Source organism: Callospermophilus lateralis, chromosome 3 (genome assembly GCF_048772815.1).
Source record: "Callospermophilus lateralis isolate mCalLat2 chromosome 3, mCalLat2.hap1, whole genome shotgun sequence".
NCBI classification, from domain to species: domain Eukaryota; kingdom Metazoa; phylum Chordata; class Mammalia; order Rodentia; family Sciuridae; genus Callospermophilus; species Callospermophilus lateralis.
Window position 1 is genome coordinate 115,676,772 of NC_135307.1, and position 21,551 is coordinate 115,698,322.

General features: G+C 40.0%; 1 pseudogene; it reads right to left on the minus strand.

Moving 5' to 3' along the window:
- Nucleotides 1–5,290: 5,290 nt before the first annotated feature.
- Nucleotides 5,291–21,551, minus strand: part of LOC143394783 (small ribosomal subunit protein uS10 pseudogene) — a 42,599-nt pseudogene continuing 26,338 nt past the window's right edge.

Below are 21,551 nucleotides of genomic sequence, written 5' to 3' on the forward strand. Positions count from 1 at the left end.
AAGAAGCTCAATAGGGAAGGAAGAAAGGGAGAACAGGAGAGAGGAAGACATGAAAGAAGTGAGGGAGGGAGGAGGGCATCAAACAGGACTGGCCTCAGTCATAAACCACAGCCCCGGGCCCCAGGTCAAGGGTGGGTTGATGAATTGGGACTTTTGTTCAGTTGAGAATGGCAGAAATGGAACTGGTGAGGATTATGACTGTTTTACACCACACAAAAGAGAGTGAGGTAGTGGTGGTGGTTGGGGGTGCAAGGATGTTGGGTCTATGGTCTGTTTCTCTGGGCATTTCCCTCTTGGTCACGAGATAGCTGCTATAGTTCTACTCATGATCTAGGCAGGAAGAGAGGAAAGTAGCTTTTTCTTGGAAAACTTACATCTTATTGGCCAGAACAAGCTGGGAAATGTAAGATTTTAGTTTAGTTTATTTTGAGGAAGGCTTTTTTGTTTTGCTCTCTCTTTTCTAGGCTCCTCCTGCCAGCAATGAGGGTGACATTAATAAGAAAGAAGGAAAAGGTGATAGAGAGTAGACATCTGGCAGTCTCTCCCACGAATGGGAAAATAGTACCTGCTTCCTTCTTCCCTGACGAACCAGAGTCGTCCCTGGGGCTACCTCGCACTCTCCTGGGCTCAGCTTTGCTTCAGGAGTGAGAAGCTGTCCCTCCATCCTCCTCTCCTGCCATCAGCCAGCAGGGCCATTCTCACCCAGTGAGTGTGCCCAGGGCCCCAGATTCCAGCCAGCTGGTTGGAGAGAAGTCACGTGTCTGGGGACAGCTGGAGCGCAGCCTCCCTGCTCCAGTGTACACCTGTTGGAAGCTATATTTAGAGTCGTAAATATCTTGGGAAGGGAAAAAGAGGAGCCACAGGAGAAAAGGAAGGAAGGAAAGAAAGAAAGAAAAGAAAGAAAGAGAGAGAGAAGTCACCCCAGACTTTATATAATCCATGAGTTGCAAAGTCAGCTCATTATGCTGGGCTGATCCCTAAGAAGGAAGGGTGGCTGTGGGCACTGGTGGGGGCCAGCTGGAATCAGGAAAACTGCAGCTGGCACGATGTGAGGGAGGTGTCCACTCTGCCTGGGCTGGTACGAAGGCCTAAAAACCTCTTCTAGATCAGGGCTCCTGAACCTTTTGATTGTGTCCCTCATAGACAGGATGTGACTTTGTGCCCTCCCTTTCATGCTAGTTTCTCTAGGGAAAACTCAAGGATTATGAAAGATGGAAAGAAATAAAACCAGTTAGATTTATGGTGCTGCGAGCAATATAAATGATTCACTTAACTAGTTATTGTAGTAGAATATGAATGTACTAAGGGAGTTTATACCATGAAATAATTCCCCATAAATTTAAAAATAAATCACCAATTTCACTGTTTATATTGAGACAGCTCTCGCTGCGTTGCCCAGGCTGGCCTCAAACTCATGATCCTCCTGCCTCAAACTCCCAAGTAGTTGGAATTACAGGTGTGCAGCCCTGTGCCCAGCCTGTTTTATTTATCAAAGTAGCTGATATTTGCAAGCACACATGACACGTTCCTTTATAGGCAATAAGGATATGAGTGATTCATATTTGAATGCGGAACTCACAGAGTCTTTTGAGACCTGATATAAGAAACATATAGGCCAAATATCACTGATGCAAATCTGGATCACTATAGACTGTGAAACTACCCTAACAACCTACAAAAAGCTACATAAATAATGTTAAAGCTAAACTAAAAGAGACTAATAACAAGGCCATCGATAATGAAAAACACCATGGCCAGTTCAGGACAGCGCTGATGAAGTATTGACCGTGTGCTTTTCACCAACATTGTGAAATTCTAGCCATCTGCAAGTGTGCTTGAAGGTAGGAATTTGACAACATTGCTCCGAGCTGTGTGGCAGCCAGGTTTCTTAGCAATCAGACACAATTGGAGTCTTGGGTAATTTTAGTACATGAACAGTGCATGTTAGTAACCTTCCATGACTCACGCATGAGGTTCCTGGTAAGTAACCTTTAGTAAACCAAAAATGTGAGTTGATAGAAGCATGAGTCACTTGCCTGTTAAGAATTAAAGGAAGGACTTACAATTTTGTTTGTGTCACGTGGCCCATGGGGAGCTTCTGTGGCCTGGCAGAGAGCCTCAGGCCACATGTGGAAACTGATTTGATAAGTAGGTCTCCTCTACTGCAGGGCTGGTGTGTGATTATCTCTTCTCTGCATACTGCAGCATTATCAACCTTTCTCTCTACTGGATTATTTCCATTAGCACTCAAAACAGGCTGTATTGATTTCCATCTTAAAACTTACTTCACATCCCCTCCAGCCATGACCACAATTCTCTCCTTGTTTCTGCAAAAAAAAACTTCTTAAAAGAGTTGTTTATACAGTTGCTCTCCCTGTATGTGAGTTCCACATCCCCGGATTTAACCAACTGCATATACTCAGGAAAAAAAAAAAGAATTTTCTCTTAAAAAAAGAAATATTTGAAAAAAAATTAAAACTATACATAACATGCATGACTTATTTCTTTTATTTTCTTTCTTTCTTTTTCTTTTTTCTTTCTTTTTTTTTTTTTTTTTGGTGCTGGGGATTGAACCCATGGGTGCTTAACCACTGAGCCACATCCTCAAACCTTTTTTGTATTTTTTTAAATTTAGAGACAGGATCTCACTAAGTTGCTTAGGGCCTTGTTAAGTTGTTGAGACTGGACTTGAACTTGTGATCTTCCTGCCTCAGCCTCCTGAGCCACTGGGATTACAGGCGGTATGCCACCATGCCTGGCCAGACTTATTTCTTGTCATTATTCCCTAAGCAATACAGTATAACACCATTTACATAGTATTAGGTATTCTATGCAATCTGGAAATAAAGTATGTTGGAGAGTGGGCTTAGGTCATATGCAAATACTATTCCATTTTATATAAGGGATTTTAGCAGCCATGGATTTTGGTATCCAAGAGGGTTCTGGAACCAGTCACCCATGGATACAGAGGGATAACTGTATTCAGTGTCCACAATTCTTCTCCCATTCTGTCTTGACCTATTCTACAAGGTTTTGTTCCTTTTAGCATTCCACGCAAACGACATTTGTCCAGTTGTCATTGACTTCCTTAGTGGACGCTCCTGTAATTCTTGTTAGTGTTATCAATACAGTAACCAGCTCATCCCTGTTTGTCTGGGCTTTCCTGGGTTTTAAAACTGAAAGTCTTGTATTCCAAGAACTACCTCAGTCCTGGGAAAATCCAGACTGCAGATCATGCTTGACCAATGTCCTCCATGTTACTGAGTCCGTTCATGTATTCTTAGTCTTCTTCTTGATCTTGTAGCAATCTTTTATATAACAGCTTCATTGAGGTATCATCACTAAACAATAAAATGCACATATTTAAAGTGATAAATTACTAAGTTTGACTATGAGTACAACCATGAAACCATCATATCAATCAATGTGATGAACATATCCATTATCTCCAAAAGATACATTTGCAATCCCTCTCTCTTGCCTCTTATACTTTCTCCATTTAGAGATGTATTAATTATTTATTATTGTTGTGTAACAAATAAGCTTAAAGCAACAAAAAATTATCATTTATCAATTTCTCTGGGTCAAGAATGTGGGTCTAACTGACATGAGGGCCTCTGCCTCAAGGTTGTGATCCAGGCATTGGCCAGGGCTGTGATCTCATCTGACAGCTTGATTGGGGAGATAGTTCTTTCAAGGAGGGATTTAGTTCCTCACAAGCTGTTGAACTGAAGGCTTCAGCTTCTCACTAGTTATTGGCCACAGTCCTCACTCAGTTACTTGCCACATGGACCTCTTCTTAGTGCAACTCACAACATAGAAGTCGATCTCTTCAAAGAGGATGGGAGGAGTGGGGAGAGAGGGTGGGGACAGTACAGTACATCAGCCAGGAAGATGAAAGTCACTATTTCTTAATCTTAAAAATTACATCTCATCATGTTTACCACTTTCTGTTTGTTGGGAATGAATCACTCCAAAATCCAGCCCACTCACAAGGGGAAGGAGATACACCAGGAGGTGGCAATCTTAGGAAGCCATTTGAAAGGTTGCCTACCATACCAGGCAACCATTGATTGCTTTCTGTCACTTTAGAGTAGTTTTTGTTTTCTAGAATTTTAAGTAAGTGGAATCATACAGTAGTATTCTTTTTTTGTCTGTCTTCTTTCACTCAGTATATTATACTGTTTCATTTATGTTGTTGTATTCATCAATGGTTCATTCTTTTAATTGCTGAGTAGTATTTCATTGTATGGTTATACCACAATTTCTTTATTCATTCATTTGTTGGTGGACATTTGAGTCAATTTTAGTTTTTGGTTGTTACAAATAAATCTCTTTTCAATATTGATCTATAAGTGTTTGCATGGACATATGCTTTCATTTCTTTTGGGTAAATATGTAGAATTGGAAAGGTTGGAACATAGAGTAGGCTTTTATTTACTATTTTAAAGAAACCAACATAATTTTCCAAAGTGGTTGCACTATTTTACATTACCACCAGCAGTGTGTGAGAGTTCCAGTTTCTCCCCACCATTGTAAACACTTTGTGTGGTCAGTTTTTTTTTTTTTTTTCTTGTTAAATTTTTTTTAGTTGTAGATGGACACAATATCTTTGTTTTATTTATTTATTATTGTATGTGTTGCTGAGGATTGAACCCAGTGCCTCATGCATGTGAGGTGAGAGCTCAGCCACTGAGCTACAATCCCAGCCCTGTATGGTCAGTTTTTAAAACTTTAGCCATTAGAGTTGTATAGCGATGTCTCATTGTGGTTTTAATTTTTTTCCCTAATGATTAATGACATTGAAAATCACCATGTGTTTATTTGCTACATATATATCTTCTTTGGTGAAGTATCTGTGCAAGTCTTTTACCCATTTTTAATTTAGTTGTTTGTTTTCATATTTTTTGGTTTTTAGAGTTCTTTAGATATGTGATTCACAGACTTTTTTGTTCAGTTTGAAGCCTGTGTTTCATTTACTCTCTGCTTTTCTCTCTCTCTCTCTCTCAGCCCAGAGTGATGTACCACTGAACCATATCCTCAGTCTTTTTTATTTTTATTTTTTTTGTTTTGAGTCAAGGTCTCATTAAATTGTTGAGGGCCTTGCTAAGTTGCTGAGGCTAGCCTTGAACTTGATCCTCCTGTTTTGGCCACCTTCCTAAGTAGCTGAGATCATAAGTTAGAACTACCCCATCTGGTTTTACTCTCTCAACAGTCTTTCAAAGAGCAGAAATTTTTATTTTTTATTTTTTTGTTAACAACTGATAATTGATTTATTAAAACAGTTGGCTTAGGCATCTGCCTTGGTAACTTTGACCTCCTCTCCTGCTCAATCCTGATGGAAGTAATCTGCTTAACAACCTCAGAAGGGCTGTGCAAGTCAATGAGTCGCTTGTGGATTCTCACCTGGAAATGGATCCCATGTCTTGGAACCTTCACCACAAGGTGTTTTTCTTGTAGTGATTCTCTTGCTAGGCAAGCCAACAGGTCCTCTCACTTTGAGATTCTTTCCCTTTGTGCCTCTGATCAAGTCAGCACACACTTTCTTGAGCGATTCCACATTGTGGAATTCTAATTCGATGAATTGCCTCCTCTGGTTCCACAGGTGTCTTTCTGGTGTTTTTAAACGCCACGGTGCGGGTTCCTGACCCACTCGTTCTTTGGCAAGGGAGAACAGCGGTGAGTCAGGAGCAGAAGTGGGCAGCACGGTGTACCTGCAACAGCGTTGCTCTCAAAAAGAAGCAGAAATTCTTAATTTTGATAGAGTCTAACTTGTCAAATTTTCTTTTACCAATTGTACCATGTATAAGAAATCTTTATCTAATCCAAGTTCATAAAGATTTTCTCCTGTGTTTTCTTTGAAAAGTTTTACAGTTTTAATGTTTGCATTTAGACTTAAGATTCATTTTGAGTTAATTTTAAAAATGGTGCAAGGTATGAATTGTGTATGGATAGTCAATTTGTCACACATTATTTGTCAAGAGGATTGTCTTTTCTCCATTGAGTTGCCTTTGCATTGTTGCTGAAATCAGTTTTCATATATGTGGGAATCTAATTCTAGATTCCATTTTCTGTTTCATTGATCTGTTTGTCTATCTTTATATAAATAAAGCATATCTTAATAACTGTACCTTCATAACAAATTTTAAGATCATGTAGTGTTATTCCTTCAACTTTGTTCTTTTACAAACTCATTATGGCTTTTCTGGGTCTTTTGTATGTCAATATGAATTTTAGAATGAGCTTGCCTATTTCTAAGGGAAAAAAAAGCCTACTAGAATTTGGGGTGGGATTGCATTGAACCCATACATCAATTTGGGGAGAGTTCTAACATTTTAGTGAGTCTCCCAACCCATGAACATAGAGTATCACTTAATTTATTTAGGTCCACTTTAATTTTTCTCAGCAATGTTCTATAGTTTTCAGCATTGTAGTCTTTCATATATTTTGTCAGATTTATTCTTAAGCACTTCATATTTATTTATGCTACTGTAAGTGGTATTTTTTAAAATGTCAACTTCTGATCATTGCTGGTATCTAGAGGTATAATTGATTTTTTATATTGATCTCATAATCCTGCAACTCTGCTAACTTATTATTGATTCTGGTAGTTTTCTTGTAGATTCCATTAAATTTTCTATATAGGAGATCATACCACCTACAAATAAATACTGGATGCCTTTTATTTCTTCTCCCGGCCTAATTGCACTGGCTAGGACCTCCAACACACTGTTGAACAGAAATTGTGAGAACAGGCATTCTTGCTTTGCCCCTGATCTTAGAAGAAAAGCATTCTATTTAGCATCATTAAGTGTGAGGGTTTTTTAAGTGTGAGGGTTTTTAAAAAAATTTTTATTTTTATTTTTTTTTAGCTGTAGATTTTTTTGTAGATTTTGTTATGAAGCTGAAGACATCTCTTTACTTCCTACTTTGCTAAGAGATTTTATTTTAAATCATAAAAGGATATTGGGGTTTGGGGGTATTGCTCATCAGAATAGCACTTGCCTAATATGTGTGAGGGCCTCGGTTCAATCTCCAGAACTGCAAAAACAAGATAAAAGAACAACAGAAATAAATAAATAAGATAAAAGGATATTGGATTTCGGCAAATGTTTTTTTCTGCATCCATTGTAATGATCACAGGGTTTTACTTTTTTAGTTTGCCAATATGGTGAATTATACTAATTTTGTGAAATTACACCAAACATTCATTCCTTGGATAAATTCCAATTGATCATGATGTACTATCATTTTTTTTTTTAAAGAGAGAGTGAGAGAGAGAGAATTTTTTTTTAATATTTATTTTTTAGTTTTCGGCGGACACAACATCTTTGTTTGTATGTGGTGTTGAGGATCAAACCCGGGCCGCACGCATGCCAGGTGAGCGCGCTACTGCTTGAGCCACATCCCCAGCCCAATGTACTATCATTTTTTTAAAAAATATATATTGTTGTATTTGATTTGCTAAAGTTTTATTTGGGATTCATGCATTTATACTCATTATGGATGTTGGCCGGTAGTTTTTGTGATGTCTGGTTTTGGTGTCAGGATAATAATGTTAGACTCACAGAAGGCATTAGAAATATGTCCTCCTCTTTAATTTTTTGAGAGTTGGAGCAGAAGTTGTTGCTTTTCTCTTTAATGTTTGATAGATTTTTTTTCTCCTATAATATCTTGTGGGCTGGAATTTTCTTTGTCAGAATTTTTAAACTACAAGTTCAATTTCTTTTATAGATATGAGCTATTCCTCTTGAGTGAATTTTGGTATTTTGTGTCTCAAGGAATTTGTCTATTTTATCTAAGTTGTCATAATACAAAGTTTTTCACAATACTCCTTATTATCTTTTTTGTGTTATTAGTAGTATTATTTCTCTCATTCCTGTTGGTAAATTCTGTCTTTTCTCCTTTTTTTCTAAGTAGCCTGGATGGAGTTATATTGACTTATTATCTTCTGAAGAAATCATTTTTGGTTTCATTGATTTTTCTATTGTTTTTGTGTTTTTTTATTTCTTTGATATGTCTCCTGATTTTCGGGTTTTTTTTTTTTTTTCTGTCTTCTTTGGGTGTAATAGGCCTCTTAAGGTAGAAGGTGTGATCATTTCTTTTCTAATACAGGGGTCTGTGCTTAAATTTCTCTCAAAGCACTGCTTTATCTGTATCCACACATTTTGAAATTATCTGTTTTATTTTCATTCCATTCGAAATACTTTTGATCTTCTCAGACTCTCAGCTCTTCTACTCAATTTGGGGTGTGTACCAGGCTCCGCCTGAGTCCTCCCTTCCTATTTTAAGTCCTGGAACCTGGGGAAATTGGTTGATTTACTTTGTTTACAGTTGTCTCACATACTTGATGTCCAGTTTCTTGAAAGCCATTGTTTTACATATTTTTTTATGTTGCTTTTGGTTGTTTTATGTGGCTAAATTCTACCAAACATTAAAATAACAAAAATTCCAATAATATGTAAATTCCTCCATGGTAAAGAAATAGAACACTTAGACAATGCTTATAAGACTGTATAACCTTTATTAAAGGAAGAAGAAAAAGACAAGATAGTGTGAAAAAGAAAAAAAAAGGCTAATCTCTAACGAATAACAAAATGGAAACCCTAAATGAAATAGTAGCAAAGAGAATTGCATAGTGGATAAAAGAGATAATATGTTATGATTGGATTGGATTTATCTCAGGATTGCAAAATTGACCCCATATTAGAAATCCTTTTAATGAGGCAGAGATTTATTTTTGTCTTACTTGTTTCATTTCAGTTTTGACATTTTAAGGATTGATTTTAAAATTAAATTTTATAATTATGAAGAATAAAGCCTAGTTTTCTTGTCTCCTCCATTATTTTTCTTCCCTCTTCTCTTTAGGTAATTTTTTGGCAGGGGGAGGAACTGGAGATTGAACCCAGAGGTGCTAAACCACCTAGCCACATCCCCAGTCCTTTTTTAAATTTTATTTTGAGACAGGGTCTTGCTGAGTTACTTAGGGCCTTGCTAAGTTAGGGGCTTGCTAAGTTGCGGAGGCTGGCTTTGAATTCTTGATCTCCTGCCCCAGCCTCCTGAGCCACTGGGAATACAGGTATGCCCCACCATGCCCAACAGGTAATCATTTTTTTTAACAACAACAAAAAGTTGTAATCTATCTTTCCATTAAAAATATAATTTTACCCCACTGCTTTTAAAACAAATGATAGTATACCATATAGTCAGTACTCTATCTGTAGTTTCTGCATTTATGGGTTCAACATTGGGAAATAAAAACAATTTTGAGAAAAAAAATAATTGCATCTGTACCAAATGTGTACAGACTTTTTCTTGTCTTTATTTCTTAAATAGTATAGTCTAATGGCTATTTACATCATATTAGGTATTATAATGATATAAAGTGTATGAGAGAATGAGTGTATGTTATATGGGAATATTGCCTCATTTTTTATAGGGACTTGAATTTTGGATTTTGGTATTCATAAGGGTCCTGGAACTAATCCCCTGTAGATACCAAAAGGATGACTGTGTACATGTTTCCTGTCTTTTTCTTAAAATATATATCTTGGAAACCCCCCTTTTTTGTAGTATATAGAAGTGATTCTAGTTTTTTAAATAATTTCATAGATTTCCACTATATAGATATGCCATTGTTATTGAAAAATCCCCTATTGTTAGGTGGGTGAGTGGGGGCTTTTGCACTGTAATGATTCTGTAATGAGTAAACTTGCAAGATATCTTTTTGTGTTTTTGCCATCATATATTTGGGATATTTTTCTAAAAGTAAGATTGCTGAGTCAAAGAATGAGTGTAGAGATAATATTGCCAAATTCCTTTCCACAGAGATTGTTCAACTTTGTATTCCTACCACCAAAGTATGAGAGCATCTATTCCCCAGAGCTTCAGCAACAGAGTATGATGTTAAATTTTTGAATTTTTTATTGGTGCATCTCAATTATGCACAGTGGTGGGTTTCATTGTGGCATATTCACACATATGTTTTGAATTTTTAATTTTTGCCATTCTTGTAGGAACGAAGTCTTGTAAGAATGAAATCTCAGTTTTCAGTTGTATTTCTCTTATGAGCAAAGCTGAGCATCTTTTCTTATGGTGAACAGTCATTTGCATTTTTTCAGTTAATATTCTGTTCATATTCCATGCTTATTTTTCCTTCTTTTTTAAAATTTTTTTTAATATTTATTTTTTAGATGTAGATGGTCACAACACAATGCCTCTATTTTTATGTGGTGCTGAGGATCGAACCCGGGTCCTGCCCGTTCTAGGCGAGCGATCTATCGCTGAGGCACAATCCCAGCCCCCCATGCTTATTTTTCTATATAGTTGTGTTCCCTATTTTGGGACCTTTAAAATATTAGGGATATTAACTCTTTGTAATATAAATGGAAACTATCTTTCCCCAGTGGATTGGTTCAGACTTTTTCTCTAACACAACAGGAAACCCACAGATGGGAGTGGCCCATATTGACTCAGTGGCCTAACTATGTCAGGCGTGTCCCTCTGAGATTCTGTGGGCATTCCTCTCACAGTAAATGACTGTGTTAAAGGCAGATGGGACCAGGAAAGGATAGCTCCAGAGACATGTCTCTGTTATTAGGAAAAACCCTTCCCAGAAGCACCCGACAGATTTACATTCATATTTAATTGGTCAGAACTGTGATATATACCTCTCATCCCCAGCTACTGGGAAGTGGGGAAAATTCATTTCACAGCCTCTGGAGTGGAGATGGGCAAAGTGCAAGACATTGGAATACGTGTTGGATTACCCACCAATAACCACAATAGGAACGGCAAGTTTAGCTCAAATAGACCTGTCCTTCCTCCCATTCTGTGACATGTCTGCAAATCCATGAGTTGGCTCACAATTCCAAAATGGAATTCAGTCTTGGATGTATCAACAGTGGTGTAGCAAATGCAGCAAGGGAGATGTGATATCTTGAGACTTGTGCTCTGCCCTAGGAGCCTGTCTGTCATGAACAGTGAGAGCGTGTTAGGATAAAATAACTGGGTCAGGAGAGCAAGGGCTCCAGAAACCTTGCCCTGTCAAACATAGTGTAGAGATGTTTTATTAGAGAGAATATAGGAGGGTGCAAGATATGTCTCATTGAAAAGTTAAAGGGCTGGCACATGGAAAAATGTTAGATTCAATGTGTAGTCACTGTTGGTGCACAGGACAGTAAGGTGGAGTTCAATTCCTTCTAAAAAAGTGTTTTCCACTGATTTGGGATGGGGTGCTTCATGAGGCAATGGGCTTCCTACCTGCTGTGTGATCAGTCTTGCTGCTCCTGAGGTTCTATCCTTCCCTGGGCTCAGGTTTTATCCACCACCTCTGTGTCAATGATTCTCCAAATTCATCTAGAATCCAGATTTCTTTCCTAGGCTCACAGGCTTCAGACTCCTGTCTCCTTCACCCTATCGTGAAACCTTTTCTGATTCTGAATTGAATCAGTCAGGGTGTAACTGGAAACAGAAACCTCTTGAACATTTAAAACAAAGGGACTTTCATGTAGCGAGTCTGTGAACCATGTGAAAGAAGGGTCAAGGAATCAGAGGACAGTGGGACAACCAAAATGATTGACAGCAGCAGGAAACAGCATCACCCCTAGACCGGAGGATTATCCAGAGAGCTGGAACCACAGCAGACTTGCCTGGAAGGAACTGAAGAAATAGAAAAGACACAGCAACCACCAAAAATTCTGTTAAAGCAGGGGGCAGGGAGAAATAGCCTGGTTCCCTTTCACCCCCAATTTCCTGCTCATGATCCCCAGTGATCAAATATAGTCAGAAACCACTTAACACATGAACCTGGGAAATGTAGCCCTCTAAGCGGAAGATAAAAGTCATGGAAAATGGACAAATCCCAGTCAGGGAGAGGAGAGGAAGAGTGTGTTGGTCAGCTGCCCGTCACCATGACAAAATGCCTGAGATAGTCCACTTCATAAAGGGAAAGGTTTATTTTGGCTCAAGGGTTCTAGTTCATGATGAATTGGCCCCATGGTGAGGCCTATGGGGAGGCAATACCTCACAGCAGGAGTGTGTGGCAAAGGAAGCTGTTTACTCCATGGCTCATGGGAAGAAAAGAGAGAAAGGAAGGGGCTGGGTCCCAACACCCCCTTGAGCCCCTCAATGACCTACCACCACTGACTTTATTCCACTAGGCTCCACCTCCTAAAGGTTTCCTCACCTCCCAGTAGTGCCATAGGCTGGTGACCAAGCATTCAACACGACATTTAAAAAACATTGTTTTAGCACTTATGTCTTTAGTGTCTTATCTACTTTGACTTGTGTTCTCCTGAAATTCTATCTCAGAGACCTAACACACTGTGATTGTACTAGGAGGTGAGGTTTTGGAGAGATTAGTAGGTTTGCATGACATCATGAGAGTGGGGATCTCATGATGGGATTTTTTCAGAACCCTTGTCTTTTCCTGATATTAGGGGTACATGTTCAGTGTTTCTTCTTCTAAGGTAGGTTAACTGTGGGATTCTTGCAAACATTCTTTATTTGTTGAGGAAGTCTTCTTCTGTTCCTAATTTTTTGAGTGGTTTTATCCTGAAAGTGTGCAGGATTTTGTTACATGCATTCTCTCAGTCTACTGAGCAGATCATGGAATTTTTATCCTTTATTATATTAATGTAGCAGATTACATTTTCTAATATTAAACCACGCTTGCATTCCAGAAATAAATTCAACTTAGCAATGGTATTTTCTTTATATGTTGTTAGGTTCAGTTTACTAGTATTTTGTTGAGAATTTTGCATCTATGTTCATAGGGAATTTTGGTCTATGATTTGCTTTCAGTATCCTGTCTTTGGTTTTGGTATCAGGATAATATTGGCTATGTAAAACAGTTAGGAAGTATTTCTCTCTCTTCTATTTTTTAGAAGGGTTTGTAAAGGATTCATTTAATTCTTCTTTAAATATTTAGTGGAATTTACCCCTGAAGCCATCTAGGCTTGGGCTTTTCTGTAAGTTTTATAGTTACTAATTCAATACCTTTGTATGTCTTCAGATTATCTATTTCATTTTGACTCAGGTAACTGTGAGGGTTGTAGCTAGGCTTCAGAGCTGTCAATCAGCTCACCCTCTCTCTCTCTCCCCCTCCTTGAAATCTTTGCTTCTTTCAGTGCATCAGTTTTTCTAGTCTGTTTGGCTTGCTTATTCATTTATATCATGGCTACCACAAAATGGTGGTCTAAGCTCCTGGGTCCTCATGACCTTCAAGGTCCATTGACCATGGTTTACTAATGGTCTCTATGTCATTATTCTATATTCCCAGAGAAGAATTTAATTGGCTTTTCATGAGGTAGGCCTGCACCCTGCATGGATCAGCTCTGGCAAAGGGAGGTGACGTCCCCTGGTACACTCAGCTGCCTTCTCTGGGGCTGCAGTTTCACGGTTGGGACACCGCACGAGGATTCTCCCAGAAGCAGCCTCTGAGCCAAAGAATTGAGTGCAGGTGAGTTATAAGTGAAGTATTCCAAGGAGAAATTCTTGGAAGGGCAGGGGGAAAACCAGTGTCCGAAGGGGAAGAGAGAGGTGCAATGAAATGAAGGGGGGAATTCAGTGTCAGAAGAGGAAGGGAGAAGCCAATGCAGGGAGGAAATTCAGACAGTCTGAATCTCTGCTTGATCCCTTGGAGAACTCTGGTGTATAAACTGCCTCTGAGAGTTTCCACCTACGTGGGAAGGGAGGTTGGGCTTCTTACTCCTGTACCAGTCTGTTATTGCTGGAGGATGGAAATGGTGGGGGTTAAACTTGTAGGCATTTCTAGATGCCAACTCTGAATATGTGGATATGTGTGCAGCAGCTCCAGGAGCCCAAGTACAAGTGCCTGGAGAAGGTTGCAGCTGCAAACGATTAGTAGGAAAGCCCTGAGAAGCTGCAGGGTGGGAACCTGCCCCAGGAAAGGGGATGCAAGGAGAATCTGGGTAGGGGACTGAAGGTATCCACCAAAGAATGCACAGGTGGGGGAGGGATTGTGGATTTCTCCCATAGACATCACAGGGTAAGGCAGGAGGTAGAAAGTAATGCGTGGGATCAGAGACATACAGGGCAGTGCTGCGGGGCAGGGCATAGTGTCTGGGAAGGAGAGGTTTCTTTTTTTTTCTCTGGCTTGTGATGAGAAATTTATTATGGCAACTGTCAGATATGTAGAAGTGCCCTGAGATGCTGCAAAAGTCCCATGAAGGTAGAGGTCTAAAACTCCTCCTGTTGACAAAGGACTAGAATTCTTCCTCTGATCACTGATGGGGATCTCAACTCCCTAGGGACTTTGTACAAGGGATGTTGAGTCCTTATCATCTCCTGGCTCTGGGATCACATTCCTCATGCTCTGACTTTGCTTTCCACATCATGGAGACTGAACCTGTTCCCTGCTTAGGATGTCTGGGGCGGACCCTGTCTGTCTCTGCCTAGACCCCAGGTCATCCTGAGTGACATGTTTGGCTTAACACCTTTTCTTTTCCAGATGGTCTGGAACATCCCCTCCCTGTTCCCTTCTTGAATAACAAGGCTTTCTTACTCTCTAAGAAGCTCATTTTTAAATACAGTCCTGATATATGTTAGAGAATGCAGTGATACAGTTAATGAGTCTCTGGTGTGGACAATTATATCCTCGAATGCAGCTTGGCTGGGTTCTCTCCCACTACATGCACCATCTGATTCAGTAACACACACCCACTCACAATTATAATTTTGTTCTCTGAGAAAATACCATCCCCAGGCCTCACAAGGCAGCAGACCCAGAATGGTGCACATGCAAACACACACAGGCACTCAAATGCCCAAAGATACCCACACATACAGAAATGTCCACTGTAATAGATGCATTTGGGGCATCTTCACAGACAACACCCCTTTCTTAGAAAGGACCTGCCCCTGCACCTGCTGAAGAGGTGGATTATGGTGTCCATGTCTGTAGCAGGGGGTCCTGCCCCTCTCTTCCACTGGCCATGGCTAATTGAGCCAGATGATCACTTACCCTTGGCTTCATAAACATGAATGCTTTTAGAGATTCACTGGTTGGCAGAAAGCAACAATGAACTTACAGCTTCCTAGGAATCAGGTATCCACAGAACATGAAGGCAGAAACACAGGAAAGGCCTTCCAAGGAATTGGAGCTGAAAACTGGAAGCCATCTTTCTTCCTTAGCTGGGAGCAGGTCTGTCTTTTTTTTTTTTTTTTTTAATTCTCTAGGGCAGTAAAGTTCTCCTAAGCCCACACCACACTGCACCTCTGTCTTACAGAAATATCTGCATTCAAATCACTTGGAGCATTTATTAAAATTCAGAGCCCTGAGTCTTTGGGGATAAAGCCAAGGAAACTACATTTTTAACAAATGCCCTAGGTGATCCTTTGGCATGTGGAATTTGGAGAACCCCTGTGTTAAGGTGGTACATAATTCAAACATTGGCATATGTCTTTGAGACATGCCCTCTGGTTATAGGACCAGGAACTAACTGACTCGGCGTGGGTCAGATGTCCTAATTCCATGGGCTGTGGCTGTCAGTGAGGGGGAGGGTCTGATCCACTTGGTGAATGCAGAGCAGGGAAACTGACCATCTTATCTGTAGTAATGAGATGTTCCTGGTTTCTTATAATAAATCCTCTTTTACTTAAGCTGGCTTGGGCAAGTTTACTGCATTCAAGTGACTGCTAAGGCACAAGTTGTTAGAAAGTCTCAGGCACACACATAGGTGCACACCAACTGGCACACCCGTCATCCTGCAAGCTGTGGGAGAGATTTGTTCTGGTAATGGTCTCTTTGCAGCTCAGTAAGACTGTGAAAAGGGTGGGGGACCTTTATTAATTATACATCTTACATTCACTGAAACATAATATTTCATTTAAATAATTGCAGGAGGCGACTTTGATACTTTGATTCTCTTCTCAGAACAAAAGGTTTCCCTCCCTTCCTGGCCTGCTGAGTTGATCTCTCATGATGAAAGACCAACCTGGTCTGTCCCTTTAACAGAATTTTTATCCTAGAAAATGATGAAATGCTTCCCCAACTGAGTACAGAGCAGGGGCTGCAGTCACTTTGCCAGCTTTGAAATGGAAATGCTAGGGAAATACATCCATTTTATCTTTCATAAACAACAGGTTGGGGAGATGAAGTTTAGGACACGATGCTTGGAGTCACAGCCTGAGAGGTTGACCAGAGGAGGCAGGGGCTCTGTGCCCCACAGGTGTGTCAACTGTAGGCACTACCTCAGCCTCCCTTGCCCAATTGGTCATGTCTCCTGGTCTTGGCCACACCTTCCTTTGTGCTGAGCTGTCAATCTTGGTGGGCTTTCTGCAGTGAAAAGAGAAATTATCTTCTACTGCTTACCTTGTCCCCTTCAAAATCTCCAGAGGTAAAAAATTGCTGTCCTGATAACAATCTTGTATAATCTCAGAACACCATAACACACACACACACACACACACACACACACACACACACACACACACAAAGCCTGCAAAACCAGAATCCTGACAAAATAAGCCAGGACTTTCTGTTTTGACCAGAATTTCCAGAGTTCAGGTGACCAGAGGGCTCATGCCAAAATCTGATTGGAAGAGGGAACCTCAGAATTCTTCCTTAGCTGGGAGCTTCCAAAGCAATGCATCTGGCTGAGTCCAAGCCAGCTGGCTGAGTGTGTCCCTGGAATTGCCTCTCTTCCCTGCCTGAAAGACAAGAGACTTGGCATGGAATGTAGGTCAAGTTTGTGTCCAAGATTCTTTTTTTCTTTTTCCAAGACAAAGTCTGGGAAGTAGCTGGGCTGGGAGTGGTTTGGGATGGGGAGGAGAGATTCTAACATTTGTTGAGGGCCTCTGAGGTGTTAGACACTGTGGCTGGTGTATGAATGTCATTGCATTTGATCCTCACAAGTCTTGTGAACTTGGGAGGCTTATCACCCACTTCACAGACAAGGAAACTGAGAGTGAGAGGTGGTCATCTGCTAAGGTCAGACAGCTAGTAAGAGGCCAGGCAGAATTTCAAGCTATGCTGTCTGGCTCCAGAGGGCCTTCCTTTCCCACTGCACCTGCTGCCAGAGGAAGGCAAGGCGGGGGACTCCCCTTCTCAGGCCTTATTTCCATGACTTCTGGGGGTAGCAGCAGTGGCTGAGGGGCCAGGCAGGAAGTGGGGCTCTGTGGCTTCTGCCAGTGAGCTTCTACAGGGCCACATCTTCATTCTCTCCCTTTACCAACCAAATACCTTCTGATGGTTCTGACGTGAAAACTAACAACAGTGACAAAACATAAAATCTAGCCACCATATTCTCTATGGATGGATATATTCTGAGTTCCTAATGCCATGTCCCATATTCTCACCGCCCTGTCTTTACACCATTCCAACATGGCTTCCTCCTCACTGCTCGACTGCAGTTGCAGGACGATGGCCATTTATGTCCTCCTTGTTGCTAAGTGCATTCGACTGCATTCTCATATTATTTGACTGCTCAGCAGCATCAACCTGTGGAAATTTCAGCCCCTCTTCATGCCTTCTTTTCCATTTCTTTCATCAAAATATATTCTCTGGATTTTCCTCTGACCTCTTGGCTACTTCTTGTCATCTCCTCTAATTAACCTTCAGATGTCCAAATTTTCAGGGTCTGGTCTCAGCCTCTTCCCTTCTCATTGTACAGGCTTAAATGCCTTCAAATATGTGTCTTCAGCCTGGATGATCCTTCTGATCTCCAAATCCGAGGATCTATTGGTCTAGGCAAGGGGTTGGCAATTTTCTCCCCCTGAAATCGACCAGATAATGTATACTGCTGGTCTTCCATAGCTGTGGGTTCCACATCAGCAGATTCAACAAACACTAATTGAAAACATTAGAAAACAAAACCTGCATTTGTACTGAACGCGAACATACCTTTTTCTTGTCACTATTCCCTACCATGCTGTATAACAACAGTTTAGATAGCATTTGCATTGTATTAGGTGTGATAAGTAATCTCTAGATGATTTAAGGTACATGGGAGGATGTGCATAGGTTATATGCACATATTCCACCATTTTACATAAAGGACTTAAGCACCCATGGATTTTGGTATCTATGGAGGTTCTGGAATCAAGGAAGACTATAATTTAGGATTTGTGGGTTCAATGTTTTGCAGTTACTCAGTTCTGCCATTCTGTGGCAAACTCAACCATGGACAATATGAGAACAAGTGAGCGTGGCTGTGTTTCAATAAAACTTTGTTTATGGACATTGAAATTAGAATTTTATAGAATTTTCATGTGTGTGTCAGGAAATATTATTCTCTTTTGATTTTTCTAACCAATTTAAAAGTAGAATTTTATTCGATTTTTCTATTTCAGGAAATAATGTTGATATTCTAACTTTTTCCAAACATTAACATTTTTAAATTTTATATTTTTTTCACGTCAGAAAACATTTTTCTCCTTTTGATTTTTTTTAATCATTTAAATGTGGAAAAACCAGGTGGCAGGCCAGATGTGGTCCACAGACTGTTGTTTCTTGCATCCTAATCTGTTCACTTGATTGTTTTGTAGATATCTCACACATCAGGGTCAGAATCTAACTGGACTTCTACCTCCAGATCTCAGTATTCCCAGTCGAGGAAGGACATTTCCAACACACACAGCTGCTTGATACAGGAAATCTGAGAGTCATCCTTAGTGGATCTTCTTTTAGCCCCTCCTTGTTCCCAACTTTAAAAAAAAATTTTATCACCCTAGTAACTTTTTAATCTTGCCTTCTAGACTTTTTAAATTTTTAAAAAATTCTTTTTAGTTATACACGAGAGTATATTTTGACATATTATATATACATGGAGTATAACTTCCCATTCTTGTGGTTGTATATGATGTGGAATTACACTGGCCATATATTCATATATGAACATAGGAAAGTTATGACTGATTCATTCTACTGTCTTTCCCATTCCCATCCTTCCTCTTTCCCCCACTCCCCACAGTCCAAAAGGGTGAACCCCCAATCCCCCTGACTATTGTGAGTCAGTATCCCATATCAGAGAGAACATTTGGCCTTTGGTTTTTGCATATTGGCTTATTTCACTTAGCATGAGAATCTCCATTTCCATCCATGTATTGGCAAATGCCATAATATCATTCTTCCTTATGGCTGAGTAATATTCCATTGTGTATATTTATCCATTCATCTGTTGAGGGGTACCTAGGTTGGTTCCATAGCTTAGCTAATGTGAATTGAGCTGCTATGATGTGGCTGCATCACTGTAGTATTCTGATTTTAAGTCCTTTGGGTATATGCCAAAGAATGAGATAACTGGGTTAAATGGTGGTTTACTTCCAGGTTTTCTAAGGAATCTCCATACTGCTTTCCAGAGTGGTTGCACCAATTTGCAATCCCACCAGTAATGGTATGAGTGTACCTTTTCCCCACATTCTTGCCAACATTTATTGTTGCTTGTATTTTTGATAATTTCCATTCTACTGGAGATGAAATCTCAGTGTAGTTTTAATTTGCATTTCTCTAATTGCTAGTGATGTTGAACTTTTAAAAAAATTATTATTATGTATCTTTTTGGTTGTTGGTGGATCTTTATTTTATTCATTTATTTATATGCAATGCTGAGAATTGAGCCCAGTGTCTCACACATATGAGGCAAGCACTCTATCACTGAACCACAACCCCAGCCCTTTTTTTTTTAACATATTTGTTGACCATTCATATTTCTTCTGTGAAATGGGCCTGTTCTTTTGCCCATTATTGATTGGGTTATTATTTATTTTTTTTTAAGTTGTAGATGGACACAATAGCTTTATTTATTTAATTAATTTTTTTAATGTGGTGCTGAGGATTGAACCCAGGGCTTCACACATGTGAAGCAAGCCCTCTACCACTGAGCCACAACCCCAGCCCTATTTATTTATTTTTAACATTAAGTTTTTATATATCCTGGAGAATAATGCTCTATCAGAGGTGCAGGTGGTAAAGATCTTCTCCCATTCTGTAGGCTCTCTCTTCATGTTCTTGATTGTTTCCTTTGCTGTGAAGAAGCTTTTTAGTTTGATATAATCCCATTTATTGATTCGTGATTTTACTTCTTGTGCTTTAGGAGTCTTGATGAGGAAGTTGGTTCCTAAGCCGACATGATGAAGATTTGGGTCTACATTTTCTTCCAATAGGTGCAGGATCTTTGGTCTAATGCCTAGGTCCTTGATCCACTTTGAGTTGAGATTTTTGCCCCTGTTCCCAACTTCTAATCACCATGTCCTATATATTCTTTCTCCCAAATACATGCTGCAGGATAATATGGAGAAATATCTGCTATGGGTTTTATTCTAGAAATTCTGAGTTGGCTCACTTTCTCATTTCCTTTATATCTTTCATCAAATATACTGTATTAGTCTGTTTTCTCTTGCCATAACAAAATATGTGAGGTTGGATAATGTATGAAGAAAAGATGTTTATTTAGCTCACAGTTTTGCAGGTTGAAAGGTTTGGTGTTGGTATTGGCTTAACTCTGGTAAGGACCTCATGGCAGATGGCATCACAGTGGCAGGAGTACTAGCAAGGAGAGATCACATAGTAAGATAGGAAACCAGAGAGACTGGGGAGGAGCCAGTTTTACTCTTATAACAACCCATTCCTGTAGGAACTCTGTGAGACCAGCATGAACTACTTCTCAGAACAGTGTACACAATGACCTTCACCTCCTACAAAGCTTTACCTCTTAAAGTTTCTGCCATCTCTCTACATTGTAGAATGGGGACCAAGTTTCTAGGACGTGAACCCTTGGGGGACACTCTGGCCAAACCATAGCAATAAACTTTTCCATTATGTCTAACCTGATCACCTTTTAAACTGACAGCTTTCCCCTGTCCCTGATCCCCTTTACCCTGTTAGAAAAAAAAAAATCTATTTGCACCTATCACTTGTGAATAGCCTAAAATCTATTACATGTTATTGGTTTTCATCTGCCCCTCCAGGTTAGAATGCCAGTCTATAAGGGCAGGGACTTCTGTGTGTTTGTTCATGGTTTCCAAGCATCTAGAGCAGTGCCTGGTACATGAAAGGGGCTCAACTAGCTTGTGTTAAATGGATACTTGCTACTGAGGCTTGGGTTCCTTCACAGGGAGGGCAGGATCATCTGGAGGGCAGGATCATTGCTATTCTTAAAGGGAACTATTTGGAGCAGTGGTTCTTGGCCCTGGATGCATGTTAGAATCATCTGGGAGCTTTAAGAGCCTCTATGCTGAGGCTAGTCCAGGACTCATGCAATCAGAAGTTCTGGGGATGGGAACTGTTCAGATTCCCTACAAAGTTCACCCGAGGTTAAGAACTACAGCTTTAAAGCAATGGAGATTACAATGGTCAAAAAAGCAAGACTCTTGCAAAATCTAGACTTTGTGGGGGAGAAAAAAGCATTTGTGGGCTCTGAAGATTCTCCAATCTTGGTGACTGGGTGTCTGATCAGGGAAGAAAGGAGCCCATGACAGAGGAAGGCAACAATGTAACTGGGTGGCAAGAGAGAAGGACCAGCAAGGACATGGTAGAGACTGATTTCAGTCTCCATATTATGGCTCAGGCTGTGGATGGGCTGAGGGCA